Below are 17,263 nucleotides of genomic sequence, written 5' to 3'. Positions count from 1 at the left end.
CACTAGTCAGCATGTTGGATACGGCAATTACACTTGAACAGCCGCGCTGGATTAGCCGAGCGGTCTCTGGTGCTGCAGTCATGGACTGTGCGGCTGATCCCGGCGGAGGTTCGAGTCCTCCCTCGGGCATGGGTGTGTGCGTTTGTCCTTAGGATAATTTAGCTTAAGTAGTGTGTAAGCTTAGGGACTGATGACCTTAGCAGTTAAGTCCCATAAGATTTCACACACATTTGAACATTTGAAAACCTGAACATAATGCAACCCTCTTAGCTGCATTCCGGCCAGAGGAAGCTTACAAACTTATTGTGGGATCTGCTTCTCAAAAGTCTCTGTGTCTGGATGGACTTCCCAAGGAATTTTACGTGCGCTTTTGGTCGTCCCTTTTCAGTGAAGTGTTACAGGGTAGAGTAGTGCCGACCTCATTCATAGTGGAAAAATTTGTTTTAATCCCGATACGCCCAGGACTGGCATTCCCTGATAGCTTTCGGCCCAATTGTTAAACCCTAAGACTGTGGTGGGGGCAGTAATAGTAGGATGTCGGCTCTGATGGAGATGATTGTTGCAAAACATCAAGGTTGCTTGATGCTGGTCGTACCATTCCTACACCTATAGTCGAGAGTCGTACGTGGTTTCGGTCGCTGCTGTAACGTCCGTCCCTTGCGCCCTCGCTTTCCTAGACTTCGATAAGGCATTTAATCGTCTTAATCACGACTTTTTGCTTCGGATTCTAGAGTCAGTTCATTTTACTGTTGACACGCGGCGAGTGTTCTAAAATCTTTCTATGGGTATTTCAGCTTTGATGTTTGTTAATGGCCAACAGAAGCCCCCGACAAATATCCATAGGGGAGTGCCTCAAGGAAGCTCGCTCCCAATGACTTTGTTTGTGTTGTCTCTGGAGCCCCTACTTCGGATGCTAGATTCGAGCTGAAAGGTTGGACACTTTCAGGAGGGACTATAGCTATTCGTGCATACACGGATGACGTGATGGTTCTACTCCGCAATTCTGCGGAGATATGACTGAAGGCTGTAATCGATGATTGTTGTCGTATTTCAGGTGCACTACTTAAGGTTAATGCAGGCTTTTTCCCTTGCGAGGTTTTGATGACACCGTTGTTCCCTGGTCTACTGCATTGGATCGGTACACGTCTCTCGGTGTCATTATTGATCGTGGTCCACTCAAATTGGCGACGCTCAACTGGAAGTCTGTTACGGAAAAAATTCAGGGAGCGATCTAGAACATGAAAGGCGTTCTTTTACTCTGCTCCAGAAAGTCAAGTCCGAATACTGGATACATATGTCTTGTGCAAAGGTTAGAACGTGGCCCAAGTTTATTCGCATCCCTCGATGATGGCGAAGAAACTACAGCAATTGTCTGGTCGTTTCCTATGGAAAATACATACGTTTCGCTTACGGTATGAGGTGGTCACAAAGCCTCGTTCCTTTGGGGGAGGGGGGGGGGGGGGAGTCGTAGATGCTCTATGTGCGATGTACTGTTTCGATGATGACTCAAGAAACTTACACATTCAAGTCTCGTCCTGCTAGGCTTGAACCCCCTATAAATGTTGGTAGCACAAATTATAAGTTAAAACACATTCGTGACTTCTGCCTTGCGGTGAGCTATTTAGCAACTGACATTTTATGGAGACCCGTCGTCAGCAAGGGATTCCTACAGACTTTTTGGAAAGCAGTACCTTGTCCAAACCTAGTTGAAAGAGAATCACCGGAAACAAACTGGGCGACAGTTTGGTGTAATATCAGTCTTCCGATTTTGCAAATGCGCGTTTCGTCCTCTTGGTGTAAGGTAGTCAATAACTTGATTCTAGCGAACGGTGACTTTTCCGTATTGGACTTAGCGACATGGATTTATGTAGTCATTGTACGTCTACAGATACGATACGACATCGCTTTACTTACGGACGTCATATGGCAAATTCGTCTTGTATTAGGATGCAATTGCCCTTCCTTACTCGATCTTCTGAGACTTTATACACTACGGCCACCGTATTGCGCCCTGATTCTTCCTTCTTTCCGCGGTCGAAAGCCGGCCGGCGAGGCCGAGCAGTTCTAGGCGCTTCAGTTTGGAACCGCGCGACCGCTACGGTCGCAGGTTCGAATCCTGCCTCGGGCATGGATGTGTGTGATGTCCTTAGGTTAGTTAGGTTTAAGTAGTTCTAAGTTCTAGGGGACTGATGACCTCAGATGTTAAGTCCCATAGTGCTCAGAGCCATTTGAAATATTTTTCAACCGCGGTCGAAACCCCATTCCGTTACGTGGTTGCTGGGACGCTTCGTTCATTATTTTGTAGAAGGCGAGGGGGAAGATCACATGAACTTCATGCAATACATGATCACGGCCTATTGGACATGCTTGCGAATGCCTTAATATCGAGACCTCTTTGCGAGCATGTTGAATATTCTTTTCCGTTGGCAAGGTGTTAGTTAATTTCATTTTTCTGATGACATTTGTTTTCTTTATTAACTATGTTTCACATCTGACTTGCTTCGGTTTGTTCTCTCCTAGTTTACCTGCTCGTTTTGTTTTGTGTTTTGATTCCGTAGCTCCAGATCTACTGCGAAATGTGTATAGATGAAGTATATATACACATGAGCAAATATAATCCTAGAAATCAGTTTGGAATTTTTCTAAGTTTGCTATTTAGAACATAATCTGATCTCGTTGTCTTTCTGCTTTCAGATCCTATATAAAAACTAAAATAAATACAAATTTAAATAAACTAGATAAATATTTAAAAAAACTATATAAATTTTTTTACACACATAATCAGAGCTTTGTGGTGGTTTTCCGGCTATGTTCTCGGTTTCTTTTCCTTTTTCCTTTTATTATTATTTTGTTATCATAATTAACTTTTTCTACCATTTGTAGCTTGCATTACATGATGATTTGTCTATTGTCTACCGAAGTTTCATGATAGACCCAAGTCAGTTTGACTAAAAAAAAAACCAGAATATCCGGGTTCGAGTCCCGGTCCGGCACAAATTTTCATGTGTCACCAATGTGTATGATTCCCATGCCTAATACAGCTGATGTCAAAAAATACGCGCAGTTCCAACAAAACTTCGTAAAAGTGTGCAGTGCTTGTTGGAGGGTAACTCACGCCAATATTGCGGGTTACCTCATCCAAGTCATCTGCCACTTAAATACGCTATCATCTTACACGCTTGTAACACTACTTCGTATCTGCTTTGTCGTCTGTCTTATTATTTGTCTAATGCCATTTATTGTACTTATTGATTCTGTACGAGCATAACTTTATTGCTTTGTTGTTTTTCTAAATCTGTATCAGAAATGTGTAGAAATTACATGAAAGAAAATGCAATTATCAAACAGTGTACAGCGTCATCCTTGTTGGGTTGATAATTTTTATAAATCTTTTGATGTATCTATCGTACAGGGGGTTCCCAACTTCTTACGTCCTGAGGCACGCTGCACATTGACGTGTACGCAAAAAGCTCAATTCGTAACAGTTTGTATTGGTGTGCGCTCCAGGAAAGGAATAGTTGTTCTGTAGTGTGTGCGAGGCAAAGCAATCCTTAAGATAGTCAAAATGATGCTGCATTCTGCCGGAGATAGTGATAATTAGCCTCAGATCGATATTTTGTAATAAGTACAACTGATGGAATAATTAATGCTGGCCGGCCGAAGTGGCCGCGCGGTTCTGGCGCTGCAGTCTGGAACCGCGAGACCGCTACGGTCGCAGGTTCGAATCCTGCCTCGGGCATGGATGTGTGTGATGTCCTTAGGTTAGTTAGGTTTAACTAGTTCTAAGTTCTAGGGGACTAATAACCTCAGCAGTTGAGTCCCATAGTGCTCAGAACCATTTGAACCATTTGAATTAATGCTCATCAAGAGGTAAACAAGGAAAAAGCACGTACAAATGGCACGCGCGCTGTACCGGAGGAAGCAACATGTCTGATCACCAAAGAACTGTGCGTAAATCTCACCATCATCGAACACAAAAGGCTAGAGTTGTAATTAGTTTGAAATTAATTTTGTATCAGGTTGGCGATTAGTCTTCCTCTACAGTTTGATAATATATCGCGAAGCAAGTTCAGCGTGTTTAATTGTCTGCAAAATACCCTGTTATACGAGTTATAACACGTATCCTTTTTTGTATGAACAAATCCATTAAGCATTTGTTTCATTAACGGTATAGGGAGATTCAAAACTACATATGCTGCTTCAGAAGTATGAAGTTCAATGTGCACTGCTAAGGCTGCTATCTAGTTCTTCTACATCTTCATCTACATGGATACTCTGCAAATCTCTTTAAGTGCCTGGAAGAGAGTTCTTCGAACCACCTTCACAATTCTCTATTATTCCAATCTCGTATAGCACGCGGAAAGAATGAACACCTATATCTTTCCGTAAGAGCTCTGATTTCCCTTATTTTATCATGGTGATCGTTCCTCCCTATGTACGTCGGTGTCAACAAAATATTTTCGCATTCGGAGGAGAAAGTTGGTGATTGGAATTTCGTAAGAAGATTCCGTCGCAACGAAAAACGCCTTTTTTTTCTAATGATTGCCAGCCCAAATGCTGTATCATTTCTGTGACACTCTGTCCCAAATTTCGCGATAATACAAAACGTGCTGCCTTTCTTTGAACTTTTTCGATGTACTCCGTCAGTCCTACCTGGTAAGGATCGCACACCGCGCAGCAGTATTCTAAAAGAGGACGGACAAGCGTAGTGTAGGCAGTCTCCTTAGTAGGTCTGTTACATTTTCTAAGTGTCCTGCCAGTAAAACGCAGCATTTGGTTAGCTTTCCCCACAACATTTTCAATGTGTTCCTTCCAATTTAAATTGTTCGTAATTGTAATACCTAGGTATTTAGTTGAGTTTACGGCTTTTAGATTAGACTGATTTATCGTGTAACCGAAGTTTAACGAGTTCCTTTTAGCACTCATGTCTTACTGAGTAAGACATTAAGGGCCTTCATTGAATTTAAGATGTCAGAATGTAGTATAAGGAATCAATTGCAGAACGTACGATTACGGCTTTGCAATCTTTACTGGTATTAAATGGATCTCTAATACACCCGTAGACAGCGTCATGTCCCTCTTCTCATTTTAGAGCCCACAGTGAGCGCGTAAAGATGCGTAGAAAATAGTGTCTCTCGCCAAGTGCGCGTGCCTGCCGACAGATTTCGCTTGAATCTACGCAGCCCCAAACAAAGTAACTGCCATGCATTTCCTTCTTCGTGACAGTACTCACTCCTGCAGCGTTTTCGATGACAAATGTATGATCACCCATCAGCCCTGACTTGGTTCCCTCTGATTCCATCTCTGCTCAAATGAACCGCTGGCTATGACGACAGCATTTTGTCACAGACAACGAGCTGCAGTCCAGTGTAGAAAATTGTCGGAATGCACAGATGCCTTCCATAACAAGGGTGTTGACACAACGCTACGACAGTTGTCCAAGTCGGAGCGGCGACTATATGAGAAGTAGCTCGAAGGTGTAGCTAACTGTTGCGGATAAAACGGTTTTGAATCTCGTCGTGGTTTCCATTTCGTGACCGATCGTTCCTTACTTTCAGAAGAGCCGTTGTGCAAGGTCGGAAAAAAAAAATTCGTGCACATTAAGATTGGGAAACCTGCTTACGTCATTTGCCCCAGTCGCCCATATTTTAAGTTGGATTGCCTATCTTAAAGTACAAGAAATATTCTGCTGGTGCCGGCCGCGGTGGTCTAGCGGTTCTGGCGCTGCAGTCCGGAACCGCGGGACTGCTACGGTCGCCGGTTCGAATCCTGCCTCGGGCATGGATGTGTGTGATGTCCTTAGGTTAGTTTAAGTAGTTCTAAGTTCTAGGGGACTTATGACCTAAGATGTTGAGTCCCATAGTGCTCAGAGCCATTTGAACCATTTGAATTTATTCTGCTGGCCAGTTTCATTTTGCGCATCCTGCATAATTATGCCGGTGTCACTAGGATTCATTTGTCGACTTGACTGCGGCCTAAGAGACACTGAACATCAGGAAACTTGTCCCATAGGCGAGCAACACTACAAAAATTACGACCTTATCACGATCACTACAGAGCTGCTCATCGACAGAAGATTCTTTAGCTTTCAAAACACCAACACTGGGTGGCGCAAAACAAAAGATCGACGTCCCCAAATGAGCGTTTTTGCTCCCACACTATTTAACCAATTACACCAGCGACCAACTACGTACCGAGGTGTGTACCTCATTAACTTATGCTGACGGTCTGGATCTCTCTGCTCAGCAAAAGATATTTGGAGGCATCGCAGGACAATTTTGGTCTGCTCTTGACGACGTGAAAGAATATCACTGACACTCTTATAAAGCCTACTTTCAGTTTTTTTATGTCAATAGGCACCATTTCGTTAAAAAAATACATGTTTCCACAAAAAGTACACTTTATACACTATGTGATCAAAAGTTTCCGGACACCCCCAAAACCCTATGTTTTTCATAGTAGGTGCATTGTGCTGCCGCCTACTGCCAGGTACTCCATATCAGCGACCTCAGTAGTCATTAGACATCGTGAGAGAGCAGAATGGGGCTCTCCGCGGAACTCATGGACTTCGAACGTACTCAGGTGATTCAGTGTCACTTGTGTCATATGTCTACACTCGAGAATTCCAAACTCCTAAACATCCCTAGGTCCACTGTTTCCGAAGTGAAAGTGGAGACTTGAAGGGACACGTACAGCACAAAAGCGTACAGGCCGACCTCGTCTGTTGACTGACAGAGACCGCCGATAATTGAAGAGGGTCGTAATGTGTAGTAGGCAGACACCTGTCGATACCATCACACAGGAATTCCAAACTGCATCAGGATCCACTGCAAGTACTATGACAGTTAGGCGGGAGGTGAGAAAACTTGGATTACATGGTCGAGCGGCTACTCATAGCCACACATCACGCCGGTAAATGCCAAACGACGCCTCGCTTGGTGTAAGGAGCGTAAACATTGGACGATTGAACAGTGGAAAAACGTTGCGTGGAGTGACGAATTACGGTACACAATCTGGCGATCGGTTGGCAGGGTGTGGGTATGGCGAATGCCTGGTGAACGCCATCTGCCAGCGTGTGTAGTGCCGACAGTAAAATTCGGAAGCGGTGGTGTTATGATGTGGTCGTGTTTTTCATGGAGGGGGCTCGCATACCTTGTTGTTTTGCGTGACACTATCATAGCACAGGCCTACATTGATGCTTTAAGCACCGTCTTGCTTCACATTGTTGAATAGCAATTCGGGAATGGCGATTGCACCTTTCAGCACGATCGAGCACGTGTTGATAATGCACGTCCTGGGGCGGAGTGGTTACACGACAATAATATCGCTGTCATGGACTGGCCTGCACAGAGTCCTGACCTGAATCCTATAGAACACCTTTGGGATGTTTTCGAATGCCGACTTCGTGCCAGGCGTCACCGACCGACATCGACACCTCTCGTCAGTGCAGCGCTCCGTGAGGAATCGGTTGCCATTCCCCATAAGTGTCCAAGGAATAGAAAAGCAACTGGAATCACTCAACAGAGGAAAGTCCACTGGACCTGACGGGATACCAATTCGATTCTACACAGAGTACGCGAAAGAACTTGCCCCCCTTCTAACAGCCGTGTACCGCAAGTCTCTAGAGGAACGGAGGGTTCCAAATGATTGGAAAAGAGCACAGGTAGTCCCAGTCTTCAAGAAGGGTCGTCGAGCAGATGCGCGAAACTATAGACCTATATCTCTGACGTCGATCTGTTGTAGAATTTTAGAACATGTTTTTTGCTCGAGTATCATGTCGTGTTTGGAAACCCAGAATCTACTATGTAGGAATCAACATGGATTCCGGAAACAGCGATCGTGTGAGACCCAACTCGCGTTATTTGTTCATGAGACCCAGAAAATATTAGATACAGGCTCCCAGGTAGATGTTATTTCTCTTGACTTCCGGAAGGCGTTCGATACAGTTCCGCACTGTCGCCTGATAAACAAAGTAAGAGCCTACGGAATATCAGACCAGCTGTGTGGCTGGATTGAAGATTTTTTAGCAAACAGAACACAGCATGTTGTTATCAATGGAGAGACGTCTACAGACGTTAAGGTAACCTCTGGCGTGCCACAGGGAAGTGTTATGGGACCATTGCTTTTCACAATATATATAAATGACCTAGTAGATAGTGTCGGAAGTTCCATGCGGCTTTTCGCGGATGATGCTGTAGTATACAGAGAAGTTGCAGCATTAGAAAATTGTAGCGAAATGCAGGAAGATCTGCAGCGGATAGGCACTTGGTCCAGGGAGTGGCAACTGTCCCTTAACATAGACAAATGTAATGTATTGCGAATTCATAGAAAGAAGGATCCTTTATTGTATGATTATATGATAGCGGAACAAACACTGGTAGCAGTTACTTCTGTAAAATATCTGGGAGTATGCGTACGGAACGATTTGAAGTGGAATGATCATATAAAATTAATTGTTGGTAAGGCGGGTACCAGGTTGAGATTCATTGGGAGAGTGCTTAGAAAATGTAGTCCATCAACAAAGGAGGTGGCTTACAAAACACTCGTTCGACCTATACTTCAGTATTGCTCATCAGTGTGGGATCCGTACCAGATCGGGTTGACGGAGGAGATAGAGAAGATCCAAAGAAGAGCGGCACGTTTCGTCACAGGGTTATTTGGTAACCGTGATAGCGTTACGGAGATGTTTAATAAACTCAAGTGGCAGACTCTGCAAGAGAGGCGCTCTGCATCGCGGTTTAGCTTGCTCGCCAGGTTTCGAGAGGGTGCGTTTCTGGATGAGGTATCGAGTATATTGCTTCCCCCTACTTATACCTCCCGAGGAGATCACGAATGTAAAATTAGAGAGATTAGAGCGCGCACGGAGGCTTTCAGACAGTCGTTCTTCCCGCGAACCATACGCGACTGGAACAGGAAAGGGAGGTAATGACAGTGGCACGTAAAGTGCCCTCCGCCACACACCGTTGGGTGGCTTGCGGAGTATGAATGTAGATGTAGATGTAGATGTAGATGAAACCTTCAAGCACCTGACTGAACGTGTGCCTGCGAGAGTGGAAGCTGTCATCATGGCTAAGAGTGGACTAACACCATATTGAATTCCAGCATTACCGATGGAGGGCGTCACGAACTTGTAAGTCATTTTCAGCCAGGTGCCCGGATACTTTTGATCAGATAGTGTAAGTATTACTACAATCTGTTTGTTGGCTAACAGCACGAGCCCCTGACTACCAACTCATTCTGTAGAAACCGCAAGTCGATAGCACTTTCCAGTTCCACAATATTTGCGGTGATAAGCCCTGATTATATAGTGAGAGTTTTAACAGTGCTCTATGTAGCTGGATCGTGAATCAAATATTTTAACAGAAATCTACTATATAGATGTATTATTAATTAAAGTTTGCATAAAATGTCAATTCATTTGAACTTCTAATTTAGGTCACACATTTGGATGTCGGAAATCTGGTTGCCCAGCCTTAGTCTGACATCCTAGAGGAACGAAGGATCATTTGTTTCGCGAATTATTGTTTCATAGGATGAAGGGGTGAACTGAGCGTGGTGGAAATGTTTGTGTCAGTAAAATAAGGTGCGGTGAACCGTGAAACTACAGGGACTCCAAATATATTCGTTCAGTTGTAATTTTTTTTTAAAAAGTAAGTATATGTCTCGTGAAAGGAAGGGAACATAAAATGTGAACATCCAGTCATGTTCAAGGAACCTTGGTAAGTCATTTTTACTGATGGACATCGAAATAAATACATCCATAGCGATAACAATTTTGACAAAATGGATAATTTATCCAAGTGCTGCTTCAAAAAGTATTCGTTCGCTCATATTTTTTTAATTTACAATCTGAAAATATGATTTCAATTACAAAAATTAATATTTAGTGGGCTCTCCCTTGGCAGCTATTACTGCTCGTAATCGTCTGGGCATCGACTTGAGCAAGTTCGCTGTCAGAGAGGCTTCTTTCAGGTCTCTCTTGTTAGAAATTTTTCTTCTCCTGGTACTATCTTCCAGTACTTTCCAAAGATGTTCTATAGGATTAATGTCTGGAAGAGGGGTGTTAAGTTGTACAAGAGTCACAGCCTTGTATTTAGAACCGTATGCTTTGGGTCGTTATCTTGATGAAAAATCTAATTTGATTGCAGACCTAATTTTTCGGCGCTAGGATTCAGATTGTCCTTTAAAATGTTGTTATACATGTGGTGATCCATTGTACCCTATATGAAATGTAATTTTCCAACACCTGCAGCACTCATTCGCCTGCCCCACACCATTAGGGAGTCACCACTGTGTTTAACCGTTAGCACAAGATTGCGTGGCAACACCTCTGCATTCTTCTTACGCCACACCATTCACCTGCCATCCGACCCGAATACGTTATATTTACTCTTATCAGAAAATATTACTCTATTCCAGAACTCTTCCTTTTTGAATCTGTGTTCCATCGCAAAATGGAAGGTATTTCTGATTGTGTTGGCACATACCTTCTTTCTCCTAAACTCTAACTCCCCAGCCAACTGAGGAGCGCTGATTTTAGGTTTATTCTTCATTTCCCTCGTGATAAATCTCACGTCTGCATCAGTCAACTTGTGAGGGCGTCCGTTACATAGTTGGTTTCTTAATGATTTTGTTGCGTAAAATCGATCTATTATCGACTGAACCGTCGATGTAGGTCTACCGACTACTTTGGCAACCTCGTAAGAAGATTTGCACTCATTACGTAAGCCCAGATTAAGTCTCCTTTCGATCAGCGTCGTCTCACCACCCTTGCAGCCCATGGCGCTAATTGCACTGTATCGGCGCCGTTCAGAACCACAGCAGGCGATTGAGTGGGGCTACGCACTGTTGACTCTTGTGTGTGCCGTGGGTCAGCGTTATAGTTTAATCACTGCTCGCAGAATTTCGGCATGTTCGGATAGTGGACGAATACTTTATGAACTAGCTCTTGTATTACATTTTCTATTTTCTTAACCCTGTGGTCGATATGGATGTATTTCTTTCCTTGCTTTTCAACAAAAATGACTTACCGAAGTACTTCTTACATGACTGGCTCTTTAGATTTTGTATACAGGGTGAGTCGCGTAAGACGTAACACCCCCTTTATTCCGGGGACGATTGCACTTGTCGGCATGCGGTTTTCGGCGAATCATAGCCGACTATGGGGCACATACTTTGGTACATGCACAATAATCACAACGTTTATATTGACCGAGATAATGAGGCAAGTACATGTTTTTTAAAGGGGACGCTGGACTTTTTTTACCATCATTCGAACGCTCTGGAAAAGACGCGTATAGTGACGTAACGCATGTTGCTATTGTGATTCAAACTTTGCTTAAAAGAGGGCGGATGAGGATTTACCTACGTAGCGCAGGCCGTGCATGCCGCAGAGAGCACGGCAACTCGGCCCGCGGGTCGCGCGAGGCGTGTTTACAGTCTGCAGCCGCTTCCGACCACCTCGAAAAATGGTTCAAATGGTTCTGAGCACTATGGGACTTCACTTCTGAGGTCATCAGTCCCCTAGAACTTAGAACTACTTAAACCTAAGGACATCCCACACATCCATGCCCGAGGCAGGATTCGAACCTGCGACCGTAGCGGCCGCGCGGTTCCAGACTGTAGCGCCTTTAACCGCTTGGCCACCCCGGCCGGCCCGACCGCCTCGACCTTCAATCGTACAATATTTCCCAGCGTCTTTTAAGGGAAATTTGAATCACAGTAGCAACATGCGTTACATCACTATACGCGTCTTTTCCAGAGCGTTCGAATGATGGTAAAAAAGTATAGCGTCCCATTAAAAAAATCAAACATGTACTTGCCTCATTATCTTGGTCAATACAAACGGTGTGCCGGCCGTTGTGGGCGAGCGGTTCTAGGCGCTACAGTATGGAACCGCGCGACCGCTACGGTCGCAGGTTCGAATCCTGCCTCGGGCATGGATGTGTGCCGGCCGCGGTGGTCTAGTGGTTCTAGGCGCGCAGTCCGGAACCACGGGACTGCTACGGTCGCAGGTTTGAATCCTGCCTCGGGCATGGATATGTGATGTCTTTAGGTTAGTTAGGTTTAAGTAGTTCTAAGTTCTAGGGGACTGATGACCTCGGAAGTTAATCCCATGGTACTCAGAGCCATTTGAACCATAAACGTTGTGATTATTGTGCTTGTACCAAAGTATGTGCCCATAGTCGGCTATCATTCGCCGAACACCACTTCTCGATACGTGCAATCTCCAAAGGAATAATGGGGATGTTACGTCTTAAGCGACTCACCCTGTATGGTTCTTTTCATGTTACACAGTCTTTGTTTTCTAAAAGATATGCAGCCAGACGAGTACTTTTTTGGATTCACTGTATACGAGGGACCGCCGTAACGCAGACTACTTGACCTGGAGCGCTAGTCTGGACCTGACTGTCGTGGCGGCAAGGGACGAGTGCTTTGTGCTGTCCGGTCCTGTCGTGTCCCTTCGCGAGGCCGGCAGGTAGCCACCAGGTGGCGGCGCCCTTGTGGCCAGGAGGAACGCTTTGGCGCCCTCTGCGGCCGCGCCGCCAGCTTTTCCTCTCAAAGCGCCGCCTGTGTTAACATCACGCGGCCAGGGTCGGGTTGCCCAGCGCGCCCTCTCATAAACACCGACATTAAACACCGCGCGTTGAGCGCCGGAGCTGCGACTAGAAAAATCTAACGTTACACCGCCGACGAGAGTTTCGCTACGTCAGCGCACACGTGGGAAGGTAATCAGCACGGCTTACGAATACATTAACCTAAAAACCAGGCTAAGTAAGAAGCATAGATCAAGAAAATACTCTCATGTTGTAACAGATTTTATCCGTTCTAAATTTCACTGCCAGAAAAACAATCCCCATCTACCATTCTTCACACCTAAAAATCCTTAATCTGTTCCATCCTCTGTTATGCCAGTCCTGCATGGATTTCCGCCCACCCCCTCCCCAAAATTCTATAAGTCCCTCCAGATCCTCGAACGCCATGCACTCCGCCTCCCGTATACGCCTCCCGCCCCCCACGCGGATCCTCTACGACCTCATTCCTTCCCCCATCTGCTCCTATTCCTCGAACATATCAGCATCCTCTACACCTCCCGCCACCTCGATCCCCCTCACCCCCTGGTTGCTCCTCTCCTCTCCAACACTGCCCCCTGCCATACTTTCACTGTTGTGTCCCCCTTACCCTCCATCTCTACACACTTCATCTTCTTTCCCGAGGTGGCTTTTATCAACTCCCCTCCCGGATGATGCCTTCTCTCCATTTATCCCTCCTATCAACTCTGATCCTCAACCCCCCCCCCCCCTCCTGGCCTCTGTCCTTTTCCCGGACTACCTCTTCCCTCCCCCCTTTCATCCTGTTTTCTCCCCACCTAACCTCTCTCTGCCTCCTCCCCCCCCCCAATTCCTTTTGTATACCCCTTCTGTGCCTTTCCCCACTCCCTGTCGCGTCTGCCCAGCACCCGCCCCCCTCTTATGGGTCCTCGCCCTCCATCGGCTCCTTTCCTCCCTTTGTTTTTTCCCCTCCCTTCCCCCCCCCCCCCACTTTTCTTTCCTGTCCGGGTTCCCCCTATCTGCCCTCAGCTGTGGTGTATCATACTTGTGCCAGTTTTTTAGTGCTATGTTCAAGTGAATGTTCAATGTTGTTCGTCTTTTTGCAACAAGTGTTGCAAACAGAAATCATGCTGTCGCTGGGTGTGAATTTTATATCTCTTGTGAACAGAAAGCAGACTGTCGCCGTTTTTTTAATTGTCTGTCTATTATTTTATCTGTCTGCTTCATATGTATTTTATTAGCATCATAAACCCTTTGTTCTATGATTTAAGTTCCACGATTTTCCGCCATGTTACCATTTAAGTCTCCGATTTTATCGCCTGTTTTTGTTATTTATTATCATCATATTTGTAAAACAAATTCTGTAGGCTGAAGAGCGGCATACTACGCTGCTGCCAGCACTCCCCATTCGGGGGGAATCGAAACTCAATAAAGGAAAAAAAGAAAAAAAAATCAGTACGCCTTTTTGAATCAACAGCACAAGCGGGTCTCTGATACCAGGCATCAACCCATGCTGAAACATTCATCTAGTACTTGGTGTATCCTCGACGGGCAGCAATGGAGCCATCCAGTCGATCGTTCAGACGATGAATGCTGTCCTGGGATACGTTATGCCGCGCCTGTTCGACCTCATCGTATCCCACACGTGCTCGATTGGAGACTCGTCTGGAGATTGTGCTGGCCAAGGAAGTTCCCGTACGTCTTGCAGAGCACGTTGAGTTTCACAGGCAGTGTGTGGGCGAGCATTATCCAGTTGGAACAACACATCACCTTTCTCTTGCAAGAATGGCAAAAGAAAGGGGCTAATAACATTCTGCACGTACCGAGCGCTGGTTGGCGTCCCCTCCAGAAACACTTAAGGTGACTGCGAGTTGCAGCTTATCATATCCCACCCCATAAGGCCTGGGATGTGGCCAGTGTGTTTTGGAGGAATGCACCCAACTTGACAGCACACATAATATCTATGACTGTAGCGGCACCACAGTTTAAAATAGGGAAGTTAGATTTGGTGCAATATTTCAGAGCGCACAAGTTGCAGTCAGGTGCTCACCAGATTGCAGTAAGTTATGCTGACCACTGGTTGTGAAGTGGAATGGAGGCCACAGGGGCCATCGAACCGCTGAAAAGTGTAAATGCAGCGGTTTGCATGTCGCAAGTTACAGGAAGAACAGGCCCACTGGCGCAACTGGGGTGTGGGTAAATGACTCGGACTGTTGCGTTAGCGAAACAGAGGTGTGCAGCCGAGTATAAATAGGTGTTATTTTATAACGAGATTCATTCAAGTGTGGCAGCTCTCCTGTATGGCGGGGCATGTCACTCCGCCAGGCTACACGGAGCAGCAGATAGTGTCCCAGTCCACGGCGGGTCGATGGTTCGACCCTCTGAGGCCGACGCAGGGTCCACAGCCAGCCAGGGTGGGCCACTCTTTGGCTCGCTACTGCAGGCGGTAGTCTCGGCTCCTAAACACACGCCAGAGGCTTTCGTGTGGAGGGGCCACAGATTCCGACGCCGGATTGCGGGTGGTTGTTGCTGCCATGTTCCCAGCTACACCAGCCGAGGAAGAAGCAGCAGCGAGGCCGGCCTATGGCTCCAAGCAGAGCAGCGTGGAGTCAACAAATACGGTGGCAACTGAGTCGGCTGCTGGCGCAGCCATCCTGACGTAATCAGAACTCTACAGCTGGCGAACAAGGCCGGCACAACACAGCGTTGCGTTGCACAGATCGCTGTGGCAGTGGCCTCAGTATTGCGGGGCCTGTGACGCGGACTGAGGTCAACGAGGCACTGTAGTGGAAACGAATAAATCATTTGGAAAGCTCTGCCGAGTTTTAATACGGCACCCCCTGGCACCCATCCACTATAATGACCGTCACCTGCATGCAGGCAGAATCTGCTCTCATCGCTAAGGACCACGCCGCGCCTTTCCATCTTCCAAGTGATCCTCTGACGAAAACAATAGGGCTGTGCACGATGCTGTGGCGTGAGTGGAAGGAAGGCTAGAGGTGTGCGTGACCATAGTCTCACTGCTAATAAGGGGTTTACGACAGTTCATGTTGACACGTCTGGGCTCACCAGCCCTCTTATCTGTGCTGTGGTGACTGTACAATCTGCCACTGCTGCCCTTACAATACGACGATCCTGCGCTCCGTGGACGTCCAGAATCTTGTCTATGGCTGTGACAGTGTTCACGGGGTCACTGACGATAACATCGTTGCACAGCTGACGCAGCACGTCCAGCTTAGTTCTTCGAAAGAACCATCCCGCCACTCAGACGGCTACAATTTGACCTCTTTCAAACTCAGTTGAATGTAGGACTGTGTTCGCCTGCTTGGTTCATCCATTTACACCGCACTGAGCCCTCTATCTGTCAGACTTCCATAATAAGGTTTATATTAAAAATGAAGAAATTCCTCCAGCTGTATTTAAGGTGTCGATTTTATTTTGGCAACTAGCTTCAACGTTGTAAGAACGTCATCTTCAGGCCCATACACTTGTTGACGTCAACTGCGTGTGGCTGATACTAGAAGTCAGTGGTGAGATACGGACGGTGGTTAGTAACTAGTATGAAGTTCATATTAGTTACTAACCACCATCCACACGGAGCACGTCCGTCTCCTAGTATCAGCCACACGCAGTTGACGTCAGCAAGTGTATGGGCCTGAAGATGACGTTGTTACAACGCTAAAACTAGTTGACAAAATAAAATCGACGCCTTAAATACAGCTGGAGGAATTTCTTCATTTTTTATATAAATTTATACCAGCTGACGTCCCACAGTCCTCCATTTCAGCTACGGATGTACGAAAGTCACTAATAAGGCGTGGTCACAGATAGCGCTCTGACAACGCCACTAAGGTTTCTGTTAGTGGACGACGTTGAAACAGTACATTTACTAACGCCCAGGTATCATATGCAGTTATCGGATAAAATTTTTCATTTTCCGGCAGCGTATTCACACTATATATCCATATTCTTCAGCATTTTAGCATACTGCGTCCACCAGAACACACGGGACTCATATCACATAGAAGAGCGCCCAGTTGCTTGCCACTCAGGCGCAAAATATAGTGGTCAAAATAATGTTGCATATTGCCGAACCTTTAATACTGAGCACTACGATCCAGATAGATCAGAATACATACATTTGTTTGTAATGTAATCTTGAGAAAACAGTCCATGTTTCTAACGTGAGGGGACAAAATGGTTCAAATGACTCTGAGCACTATGGGACTTAACTTCAGAGGCCATCAGTCCCCTAGAACTTAGAACTACTTAAACCTAACTAACCTAAGGACATTATACACATCCATGCCCGAGGCAGGATTTGAACCTGCGACCGTAGCGTTCGTGCGGTTCCAGACTATAGCGCGTGAACCGCTCGGCCACTCCGGCCGGCGTGAGGGGACAGTATGTGCAGTTTATGGCAACCATGTCACCTACAAACATTGGACTACTTGTACTGTGTGTCGTTAAGAGAACTGTGTTGCTCCAAGGTGGTTCGGACAACAACAACATACCATTAGAGGCTTCTTATTTTAATAGAGCAGGGAATGAGTTGCCTCACAGTGACGCACGCTGCGACGTCCCAGCGATGTCTGTAGAACCTGGAACACGCTTCAAGCGACAGTATCGTCAGAGAAGTGGTCGCGGAAGAAAAGCAGTTGTTCAGAACCGATATCTGCGTACAACAGCAATCACAAACCCACACTTACAGC

Source organism: Schistocerca nitens, chromosome 8 (assembly GCF_023898315.1).
Source record: "Schistocerca nitens isolate TAMUIC-IGC-003100 chromosome 8, iqSchNite1.1, whole genome shotgun sequence".
Classification (NCBI taxonomy): domain Eukaryota; kingdom Metazoa; phylum Arthropoda; class Insecta; order Orthoptera; family Acrididae; genus Schistocerca; species Schistocerca nitens.
Note: the sequence above shows the minus strand (reverse complement) of the source record.